Here is a 12090-nt window from a genome sequence, read left to right as displayed (position 1 = left end):
GTGTGTGTCTGTGTCTGTGTCTGTGTGTGTGTGTGTGTGTGTGTGTGTGTGTGTGTGTGTGTGTGTGTGTGTGTGTGTGTGTGTGTGTGTGTGTGTGTGTGTGTGTGTGTGTGTGTGTGTGTGTGTGTGTGTGTGTGTGTGTGTGTGTGTATGTGGAATGTCTTCATGGAGATTCTGGAATGTTCCAGACAGTTATAATTCATCCTTATGATGGCCATAGGTTAAACATGCGTTATATTTTTCCTGTTTATAAGCGGAATAATTGCCCAGGTCAACCTGTCCTCTTTCTCCTCCATATATGGATAGCTGAGGATAGGTGAAGGAATGTATATCAATATTATACAGTGGCCTCACTTAGGTGGACTAGGATGTAGGTGTGTATGCATATGTAGTGGGTACAGTATATGAGCTGTGTGTGTGTGTGTGTGTGTGTGTGTGTGTGTGTGTGTGTGTGTGTGTGTGTGTGTGTGTGTGTGTGTGTGTGTGTGTGTGTGTGTGTGCGTGCGTGCGTGCGTGCGTGCGTGCGTGCGTGCGTGCGTGTGTGTGTGTGTGTGTGCGTGCACTCCGTGCAGGCATCTATGCATGTGTGTGAAAACTTGAATTGTTCTTCCAAAATAGCGTTCCAGTTCCAATGCTACATTATGCAGCAACCATTTGCTAACACTGCAATGTAAATATTCAGTGATTAGTTGAGTACGAAGATGGAAGGAAAAGAGAGGTGTTAGGATATTGCTCACCTTTCTCTATAAGCCCTTCAGCACCTCCACTCGTGTTCTGTAATATCCGGTTGTCCTTGCTCTTTACCCTACTGGGCTATGTTTCCCATTGTTGATGTTTTCACAAGAGCCAAGCAGAGTTTATTTTGATCACCTTTGTACAGCACGACCACCAGCTCATGTGTGTGCACGCAAGTGTGTGTCGGCTTCAATGTATAGAACAACATGTCTTTCTGCACAATCAATAGGTTTCCATCTACAGTACAAGAGAGTGTTCACTGAAGGGGTTGTGTGACTGAGCCCTCGAGAATGAATGGATGGCGGTTAAAGGAGAGGTTATCATAAAACACAATCGTATAAGCGTTGTAGGACTACAGCAAAGAGAAACTGGGTAAGAGAGGATCAGAAAGGGCCGAAAGAACGTGGAAAGATGGAGATCTTAAAAAATTAAAAAACACAATTGCCTAGAGGCCATCTATAGGGAGCCAGGAGAGTGGATTATGATGGCAGCGTTCTAGTCCTGGAAATAACATGAGAAATGGAACAGGGGGAGGGGAGACATAAACAGGTTTATGAAGGGGAAACAGGAAATGAGCAGACTTGATGAGCGTAAGGTAAAGTCCATGATCTTCCCATGATCTCATTTACTGTACATGTAATATGCTGAACCTCACCAGCATACGGTACTTTTAACCACTTAAGCCCTGTATACTTTGTCGTATGACAACAGCGAAAACAGACGATCTACAAGCTTGCAACGCATCATGGTGTGATGCTATTTTGAGATTTCTGAACGTGTTGATTACATTTTTATATTATTTATTTATTTACTATGTTTATTTATTTATTCATTTATTTGCCTATATTGACATACCCAAAATAGGGACGCTAGGTATAAAGTGGTCAAAGGTACAGTAAGTGATATTCTTTTTGTTAAATATATGTTAAATAGCTCTATTCTGATAATAATCATATAGAGTGTTTGTTCAGTAACAGGGGTCTCCCTGTCTCTCTAACAATTTAGTATATAGAAAATGCATTTTGAAGTCAGGATACCAGGTTTATCCTATTAGGAGAGCTAACTCATACAGGATACAGGATAAACTAGTGACATTTGAAGTGATGACATAAATGTCCCTAGACATATTCAGACATGACAAAAAAAGAAAAGAAAAATGTCTTCCTCTTCCATTCCTCAGAAAAGCCATTTAATAGCCTATTGGTAGTCCAAAAAACTTCTTCTGGCAGTCAGATACATCTGCCCCTCCCCCCCTCCTGTATTGACAGATTTCCAGCTGACCTGGCCCAGGTCAGTGCTATCATAATATGATGACTGACATTCTGCATGTCCAACCAGCACAACGCACCAGGCTCACAAAGCTCAGATCAAACTAGGCAGTGTTGATCAAATAAAGATTCTCTTAATGCATTACCCATTTGCTGCTTCAACTGTTTTTTAGAAACACTTTTATTTATTTATTTACCAGGGACAATGCACATCAATAAACGTTTTAATTTTCACAACTTTGTAAATGTGACAGAGTTATTAGCTAAGAGCAATTTTTTTTTCATCTATAGTCCCTGGGAAAGGCTGTTAAAATTGGTGGTCTATTACAGTACCAATACAATACAAAACAAAACAAAACACAAAACTGCTTCTGTGATGCCTCCACTTTTAAATCCACTATTTCGGATTCTTGGCCCAGTTCCTGTCAGCCACTGGTTTTGGACCCAAAAGTAGACAGACTCATAAAAGTGCTTTGAACAGGTCTTAACTCATTCAGTGCCATTGACGTGTTTGATGTGTTTTCCCGCAATGGTGTAACGTGCCAATGACGTGTTTGACGTGTTTTTTTAACGTTCAGAACCCAAGATATTATGATCCGAAGATTTACTGCTCCATTCACTTCTTGGTTAACTTATTACTTAAAAAGGCTGTATGGGCTCCTGTGTACTTTTTTTTTTTACTATGTATTTTTGGCCCAGACATGTTATTTTCAAAGGCAGACAATTTTGTCAACGAGGTCGCGATGACCTCGTTGACATTTGTGAAACCACACAGTATAACCCAGCAGTGATTAGCAACCACTGGAGATAAATATTCTGTGACTACTTGAAAATCTAAGAAAAATTGAAAAATCTCTGGCATTCATGGGCAAACTCAGCCAGAAATAAGTCTGGCACTGTAGAAAATAAATTCCAGTTCAGTTTAGAGTCAACTATTCAGAGAATTGAATTCAAGATGGTGAAACACAGATGATTGCTTACAGTCAAATTCAGAGAATTTAATTCCAAACTGCAATCAAAGATGACTGCTCTCATCACAAAATCCGAGAATATACACAAACGTTAGTAAAATCCAAATCAGCAGGCAAAACAGAAAAGGTCCAGGCAGAGAATCAGCAATGGTAAGCAGGTGTAGGCTAATTTAGAATAAGCAAATTTGACAGTCAGATAAACAGACAGAACAAACAAAGCCAGAGGGTGATCAGAGAAACACACAGATGAATAATAAATAGTTTTAAGTCTAATTATTAGAGGATCTCACGAAAGCATGACCTACTACTGCATTGGTTGCTCGCCCTGACACACAAGTGTTATTTGTGGGGATGTCAAAATTAAGTTTTCATTTAAAATGCACAGTCTACCCCTACCCTCAAAATCATTATCCGTAAACCTATAGACCTCTAAACACTAAGCCAACGAGGCTGAGGGACGTCGATAAACGAGTCAAGAACCACACCTTTGAGAAAGGTTATTAAGAATGTTTATTGAATGAATAAGAATGGATGAGGGGAAGGGGTGTAGTGGGTTCCGGGTTGCGGAATTCAACTTCATTTTATGAAATTGAATTCCGCAACTGGGAGGGTTTACCAGGCTAGGAGTCTTTGGCGAGGAGGTTGTTTGCATCGTCGGCACGGCTTCGTGGACGGTGACCCCCCAGCTAGCTTCGTTCCCAGCCTCACTCATCTGCGAAGAGAAGAGCCTGGTCACGACCTAAAGCAGAGAGTTTCTCGGAAGTCCTATAAGTGGACAGGATTTCCGTCGTACGTGTTTCCCCCGGAAACGATATTTTTTGACCAATCACAACACTCGTTTCATTCGCGGAGAATGTTAACAGATTTGTAAAGCATCAACGTCATTTCCTTGTGCGGTACTTCCGCCAAATTCAACCACTTCCTCCTAGACAACCAACAGCCCAGGTCTAGCCCAGCGTGCCCCCCAGTGAGAAGCGGGAGAGAGAGTTAGAGAGAGAGAGAGAGAAAGAGAGGAGCAGGGAAAAGAGCAAATATGGAGGTGAATGGGGTGGAGGAGGGATGTGAAACGCATAGAGGCTTCTGGGTGGTTTGGGCAGGGTATAAGTAGTGCCCATGCATGATTTGTGTGTAGGGCGGAGAACAGGTGTGGTTCTCCGCCTCCTGAACATCAGTTGTCCCAACTCCATTATGTTGTAATTCCAGTAATCTTGTACCCATACACATCTACCTTCTCTCACAGGGACAAAAAAAAAAATCACATTTTGACTGATATTATCCATGTGGGTAAATTATTGGATTGGATAGTAATATTTAGTACACACATGCATGCACGCACTCTCTTCCGGTCGGACATTAGATTGACAATACTAGGGAGCTGGAAGTGTCAAGTCAGGTCCTACTGGTTCGGACATTCGCACACACACACACACACACACACACACACACACACACACACACACACACACACACACACACACACACACACACACACACACACACACACACACACACACACACACACACACACACACACACTGGTTAATGTCTTCTAGACAGATAGATAACTTCATGGTTGCAGCGAGTGTGTGGCAGTAGCTATTTCCTCTTTTGCACATTCCCCGTTGCTGCTCAGAATATGCCACACCAACATTTCACTGCTTGCACCTGTATGAGTGAGTGAGCGCGAGTGACAAATATACCCGTCTTGAATCCTCTTGGATCCCTGATCTTGAGAAATCTGACTGTGCTCGTTCCCATGTCAGAGATGGTGTGTGACCCCAGCTGTGTTTTTTTTCTATTTCAGGCCTGCAGAGTGCAGACCCCGTCCTGCTCTTTCTGCTCTGTGCACAGATAAGCCTGAGCAGGAAACTACACTGCCATCAAACACTGCCATCAAAGCCTGGGTCCCTAAACGGACATATGGGCTTTGCGGCACGTCTCCCGCATACAGGCCATATTGTAGATTTAAAGCCAGATTTATACTTCTTTGTACGGTGGGGTCGCACAGCGATAGATGATCTACAAGACGTAGTATGATATAAGCAATGCATACTGCAAATAATATTTGCAGTATGTATTGCTTATATCATACTCCGTATAGTCTGATGGTCTATAAGTAAACACCCACACATAACAGGCACTCCATTAAAAGTCACAGAGGATATCATTTATCATTTGGTGTGTGTTGGTCACACCAACACAAATGTGCATTAATTAATATTAATGTTTAATTTGATAGAATAGGTGCATGCCAGTGTCTGCGAGCCAGTGAGAATGCTATTCATTTACCAAAGCCATTACCCTCTAATCCAGCTTGCATGTTAGCTCAGATAGATTGCCAGATTAAATATGCATAGAACATGAAATCAATCCAGAAGAGTCATAAATGTTAACTACCTTCTTGCCGTTGTAAAATTAACTCAGAACCAGATATGATTGATGCTCATTAGTTTATTTGCAAGCTACTTCTATTCTTTGATATGTTGATGTGTCATGTAGTGTTTAGTACAAACCACAGCACTGTGCCTTCAAACCAGCAGATAAATAGGCTTTTTTCAACACAATATCAATATCAGCCATCATTAAAGCTCACTATACTGTAGTAGTACGGTACCATTTCTGTGCATTATGTGACTCAGTGTGGTGGGCTGAGGCCGAGCGAGTCCCCGTGCCAAGCGGTGTGGATTGTGAAGCCTACTTCTGCTGACTCAGCACCGGGAGAGGGCAGAGGATAGTACGTGTGATTGTTCCCTGGATGTCAACATGGTACGCAAAAGGGCAACCACGACATCAGCATCGCATCGGATGCAAAAGGTACCTTGACCAAGCGCGGAAATGTGACGCCTTGGGGTGAGAATGCGACTAAAACTATGACGAAAAATGTTCGTCGACTACGACCTTTTTTCACTGGTAAAAACTTAATTAAAACAAAAACAAAAAAAGCTATGATGACTAAATTTAAGACTAAATATGTTGACAATTTCGTCAACAAATAAAAACTAGACTAAAATGTTAGTGAGGGACTAGTGGAGAAGAGATCCAGTAGAACTAAAAGACGCTTGGGTGTTGCGCTCTGAAAATAGCAGATCTACAAGCTCACAACGCGTCGCAGCGCGACGCGTTGTGAGCTTCTAGATCCGCTATTTTCAGCATGCAACCAAGTGTAAAATCAGCCATTACGATGCCATCAAGGCACTGCCAAAATACATTTTAGTCGACTAAATCAACTGTAGATTTACTCGACAATAATCTTATGATATTTAGTTGACAAAAACTAGACATCAGATGACTAAAATGTGACTAAAACTAAATGGAATTTGATTCAAAAGACTATGACTAAAACTAAATCAAAATTTGCCGTCAAAATCAACACTACCAAGTGGGGAAATGTGACGCCTTGGGGTGAGAATGCCCTGGCTTGAAACCCCCCCCCCAACGATGGCAGGTACATTTTCAAGTTATCCACAGCCCGCCTCTCAGACAGAGAGCGAGTAGGCAGGTATGATACTATCTTATGATGAGCATTAGTGAGGACTGATATAATCTACGATATTTAATCTTGTTCAGTCTGTTACTCTAAGCATTAGAGTCCCTATTGTGTCCCTTAGAGTGTAAGGGAGTCTAAGGGACATAATCTTGATCTTGTGCTTTATAATGGTTTTTCTCTGTGATCTGTGATCTTTCAGACCCTGCTCTCTTGTCATGCTCCCAAGCCCCTTAACTTCCTTCCGATAGCGTGCTCTTAATTCAAGATCTGGTCATTGTTTCCACCAGGCCCTCTTAACCAATGTTTCTGTTCACTCTGTTGAAGAATTGTTTTTTTATTGGAACAGAACCTGTTTGAAAATTCTTCACTCCATTGCATCTTTTAAAAATAAGTTTAAAAAACCCCAGAGTGTCCTGCCTTGTCTAAATGACCATACAGACAAATTGGTGTTCTGGTGACACAGGGTAAGATGGGTTCTAATCCCCCTTGGTGCCTCCGGCTTCGCCGGGCACTCCAACGAACACAGTTGGCCGCGTTTGCAGTTGAGAAGCCGGTTGGTCGGGTGTCTGTTCAGCAGGGAGTGGAACTGGGAACGCCTAGTGGAACGCCTTTCTTTCAGGTGAAGAGAAGCAACTGCTGTGTATTGGAGGAGACACTAGTTGTCTACACCCTCCCCAAGACCAATAATCTCACATCATAATATTACACTCTTAGAAACTTGATTCTGCTTATCAGAGTTCTCTGTTAAGGGTGCTAGAGGTTCTTACTTCAGTGTCACAGCCCCCGGGTATTTTTTTCAGACCATTGATTCAGTGACCAGCACACTGCTTATTCAGCCATTAGAGGAATGAAAGGTGTTCTCTCATTAAGAGTGGATTACAAACAGCGTCCATCTGGGAATCGGATAGTCCACGATTTGATCGCCAGCTCCTCCAGGCTTTGTGTTGAGGTGTGTCGCCGAGCAAGCCCTAATTGTTCCCTGTGTGCTCAATTGGAGCAGCACACTGCTCCTAAAAGAAGGAGCAGAGCAGATATCTATGGTCTGGTCTCTGACCTAATGAATGAAATCCTCTTCCTGGCCAATGGAAACTTGATTCCCGAAGGAGGTACTAAGACTATTGATCCAAATATTCTCTCATTGCTTTCTGTCCACTGGCTTGCTTCCCTGCTGCCTTAAACAATCATGCTTCTTACTCTACAATTATTACCTGCATCTACATCATAACTTAAGCACTCTGAGAATTTATCTTACTTAAAAAGACCTCCGAAACAGCATTTAAACAATATGACACTGAAGCTCTTGAAAACCAATCAGACTAAATATTGTCAGGTCACAGGATGGCAGTTCCTGGATTCAAGGGTAGAGGAAACACTGGCACAATGTACGTATACAGTGAAGTATACGGTCATGGTATCTTAGAACAAGGGTTCCCAAACCTTTTCAGCTCGAGAAGTTAATTTGTAATTTTTTTACATTTCTGGGAAATAAATAATTATATCGTTTTATATTTGGGAAAATCTTTTGAAATAATATATATTTTTTAGATAATAAAGAAAAACATCACATGGATGCAACTGGGACGTATCATCAGTGTTGTAGCCTGGGGTCATCGGGTGTTTCGGGTCTCGCAACATACAACATACACCCTCGCCCAGGTGACCCAGCCAGGGTTGATCAAGCCCCGACTTACGTCCCAGTAGCTACCCACGGTCAGTCCTATAGGGCAAGACAGGGCCACTCAGTCCGCTTCTCCGGACCGGAAGTACTCTGCCGGGACTCGGGGAGGCTCTGGCACGTGGAGGGACTAGGCTCTGTGGGTTGTCTCCTGGCCGGGCTCCTCCTTCGTCTCACCAGGTATAGGAAATGTAAAAAAATATATATATATTTACAGTGTCACCCATAAAAATGGGTCCAGGACCCCAAAATGGGTCCCAACCCATTGTTTGTGAAATATAAAACATTGGCGTAGTCCAGGTCCCTGCACCTAGTTTGTTTAACTGTCAGCTTTGGCGTGACCTGCACCATGGGAACCATGTTTCATTTCTCAGATTGCCCCTGGCATCACAGAGAAGGGCCATGAATCAAAGGCAGCTTATAGTTTAATTAGTCAAGACAGAAAGACAATGGATGATAGAAGAGCAGTGGTGCAAGTACTGTACAATTTTGAGGTATTTTTTCTTTACTGGAGCATTTCCAATTTTCAGTACTTTTACTTCCATTTCACTACATCTCAGCGGCTAATATTATACTTTTATTCCACTACAATTATTTGAAAACTTTATTTACTAGTTACTTTGTAGATTTTGTTATTATTATTACAAAGCATACATTACTCACTTCAGCCCTATACACATTTCAGCCATTTGAAAATAGCCGATCTACAAGCTCACAATGCGTCGCGATGCGACACATTGTGAACTTGTAGATCTGCTATTTTCAAAAGATTTGTATACATTTTATACATTTGAAAACTTGTGAAATGGGACATTCTGCATAATGAGTACTTTTACTTTTGATACTTTAGAACATTTTAATGCCGATACTTTTGCAATTTGCAAGTACATTTTGAATACGGGACTTCTACTTGTAACAGACCATTTCTACATTGCCATATTGATACTTTTACTCAAGTAAAACATGTGAGTACTTCTTCCATCACTGTAGAAGAAGATGTAATGGAGATGGCTCTCCATGGATGGTTTGAACCCCGTAGTTCATGGTTAGAATCGCTCTAGTGCCATCTAGTGTTTATAAACATACAAGGCACTTTTCTTCTGACTAATCAGACACATGACATGACACACGATTTGAAATGTATTAGGCCTGTTCAGTATTTAAGGGCTACCTAGCAGTGTCTTTCTTTTTACTCTTATTATTTTGTTTTTCATATGACTTTTTAGTTTTTATTGTATTACAATGTCCTTTTAAATTGTGCTGTTCTTTTGCCCTGTGTCCTATTTCCTATTAGGAGACTGACTGTGCTGTTTGATATACATCACATTGAAATGTCTTGTTTTTGAAATGTGCTATACAAATAAACTTGCCTTCCCTTTCTCTGGGACAGTCAGAGGAGGTTTCTGTACGTTTCCCCAGTTGAGACACGGTTAAATAACAGGCTATGGTGTATTTAAAACAGTTGCAAGCGCCAGGTAGAATCACTAGAGGGCATAACAGGTCTTCTTCTCTGTCCCTATTTAGTCCATGAGCCAGAGCCCCAAAATTGAGCAATGATTATCAAAAGAGTGGGCAAAACCAAACCTATATTAAATTGTTCATAGGGTCAATACGAGTAAATAAATATATGATAACCTTTCCACAGGAGCAGCTTTTTCATAGTTATCACACATTTTGTTATTTTCCCCATACGTACATGACAGGTGAAAAAATTACAAAATTTAAAAAAGAGTTATCATAATGAAACTTCCCCAGTTGATTACTTATAAGAAGACAATGATTTATCGTATTACAAGTTTTCTGAAATTGTATATTTAGATATGCAAATTAGGCATTTAGTCCATGAGCCAGAGCCCCAAAATTGAGCCAGATATTGAATATTCCCTTGTTAAAAACCTTTGACTCCAACATCTTAAACAAAATGAAATAAGAATGTTGACTCTGGCTTTGTCCAATGTTCCAAAGTTGATTCTGGAAAGTTATGCAAATTCAGGCATATTTTCCTAATGCCAATTTGCATATTTAAATATACAATTTCAGAAAACTTGTAATACGATAAATCATTGTCTTCATGTAAGTAATCAACTCAGGAAGTTTCATTATGATAACTCTTTTTTAAATTTTGAATTTTTTTCACCTGTCATGTACGTATGGGGAAAATAACAAAATGTGTGATAACCATGAAAAAGCTACTCCTGTGGAAAGGTTATCATATATTTATTTACTCGTATTGACCCTATGAACAATTTAATATAGGTATGGTTTTGCCCACTCTTTCGATAATGAAATTTTGTCTGGCTCATGGACTAATTAGGCTAATAAGAGATTTACGAGTGGCAGAATAATTACAAAGATATATTGCAGCTCAGTGGGTTTATTGAAATAATTATCAGGGAATAGAATAGGTTGAATCCTGGCACCCTTTGTTGACACATGGCTCTGTATACTGGAACACTAGGGACATCTGGGCACCATATTTTTGGGGCCTGGATGAGTGGGCACCTGGAGAGGTGGGCACCAGGACAACTGGGCAGTAAAACCATCTGAGCACTAGGGACATGTGGGCACCTGGACGAGTGGGCACTTAGGGGTGGGGATAACTGTGCACCTGGAGATGTGGGCACTGTTTTTTTTCTCCTATAATTTTATTGTGTAATGTTTTCTATATCCTAGCATTCAGTTCAGCAATTTTTTTTAGTTCAGTAATTTCTCTCTCTCTATTTTTACACATGTAGGCTAAGGCTACTCATTTGTATCTATTTTGTTAACAGTAGGCTACTATTTATCTCCATTTTTTTCTGTGTTGTGTTTGGGGGTTTAAAGAACAGTGGGTTAAATATCACTTACCAACAACAAAGCAGCATGCTATGTAAAGTTTAAAAAAACAAAACACGAATCCTAATTCAAGTGCCCACTCGTCCAGGTGCCCACATGTCTCTAGTGCCAAGATGGTTTTGGTGCCCAGTTGTCCTGGTGCCCACCTCTCCAGGTGCCCACTCATCCAGGTGCCCACATGTCCCTAGTGGCCAGATGGTTTTGGTGCCCAGTTGTCCCTAAGTGCCCAGATGGTTTTGGTGCCCACCTGTCCACCTGTTACCCCTACTGTCATTCCCTGTAAAGTCTATTAAAACTGCCTGCAATCCGTAACCGTTATGTGTGATCGAGGGACCTAATTTATACCGCTCATCAAGAGGCAATCCCCGCTTGGCCAGATGAGATAGGAATGCGTTTATGGGCTTCAGGCAGTATTACAGTATTGCGTGTCATCAGCAAGCACAGGCTGCGCTAGTAGGGGAAGACACCAGGGTCTAAATTTCTCAATGGAAGAGTAGGGAGACCACATTGCACTGCAGATGTGCTAATATTGTACTACGGTTAAAAATAACGTTTTATTAATTAAATTCCGGATTGCACGGTTAAAGCCAATTGGCCAAATCTAGCCTATTATTATGTGCATGGTTGTCACAAGTATTCACTTGATTGTTTGGTTGATTGATTGATTGATTGATTGATTGATTGATTGATTGATTGAATACTTTATTTAGCAGTTTGCAAAAAAAAAAGCACAGAAATTACAGTTCTATACAAAAGGATGCTAAAAAGGATTAAACCCAAGAAAGCCCTGTGGCTTCCATTGGGTCCTGTGCATTCAATTCATCGAAAAATAGCCTACATTGTTTGCGCAAGACAATTGACATTGAATTTAAATTAATAGTGGCTTGTATTTTGACAAAACATATTTAGTAATTTAGGCAAAGGTAGTGTAGGTTCGTTGTCCTAGACAGCTAGAATTGCATTTGATCGTGAGGAATCTGAATGCCTTTTCCCAAATAATGGCTACATTTTATTTTACGAACATACATTATTATACCAACTAGACAGTTATAATTAGACAACTGTCCGGATGTGACCATTATTTGCGACGGCTGTGAGATCCGCTCCTGCAGTTTATGT

Source organism: Gymnoscopelus braueri, assembly GCF_963280865.1.
Source record: "Gymnoscopelus braueri genome assembly, chromosome: 23".
Taxonomy (NCBI): domain Eukaryota; kingdom Metazoa; phylum Chordata; class Actinopteri; order Myctophiformes; family Myctophidae; genus Gymnoscopelus; species Gymnoscopelus braueri.
Note: the sequence above shows the minus strand (reverse complement) of the source record.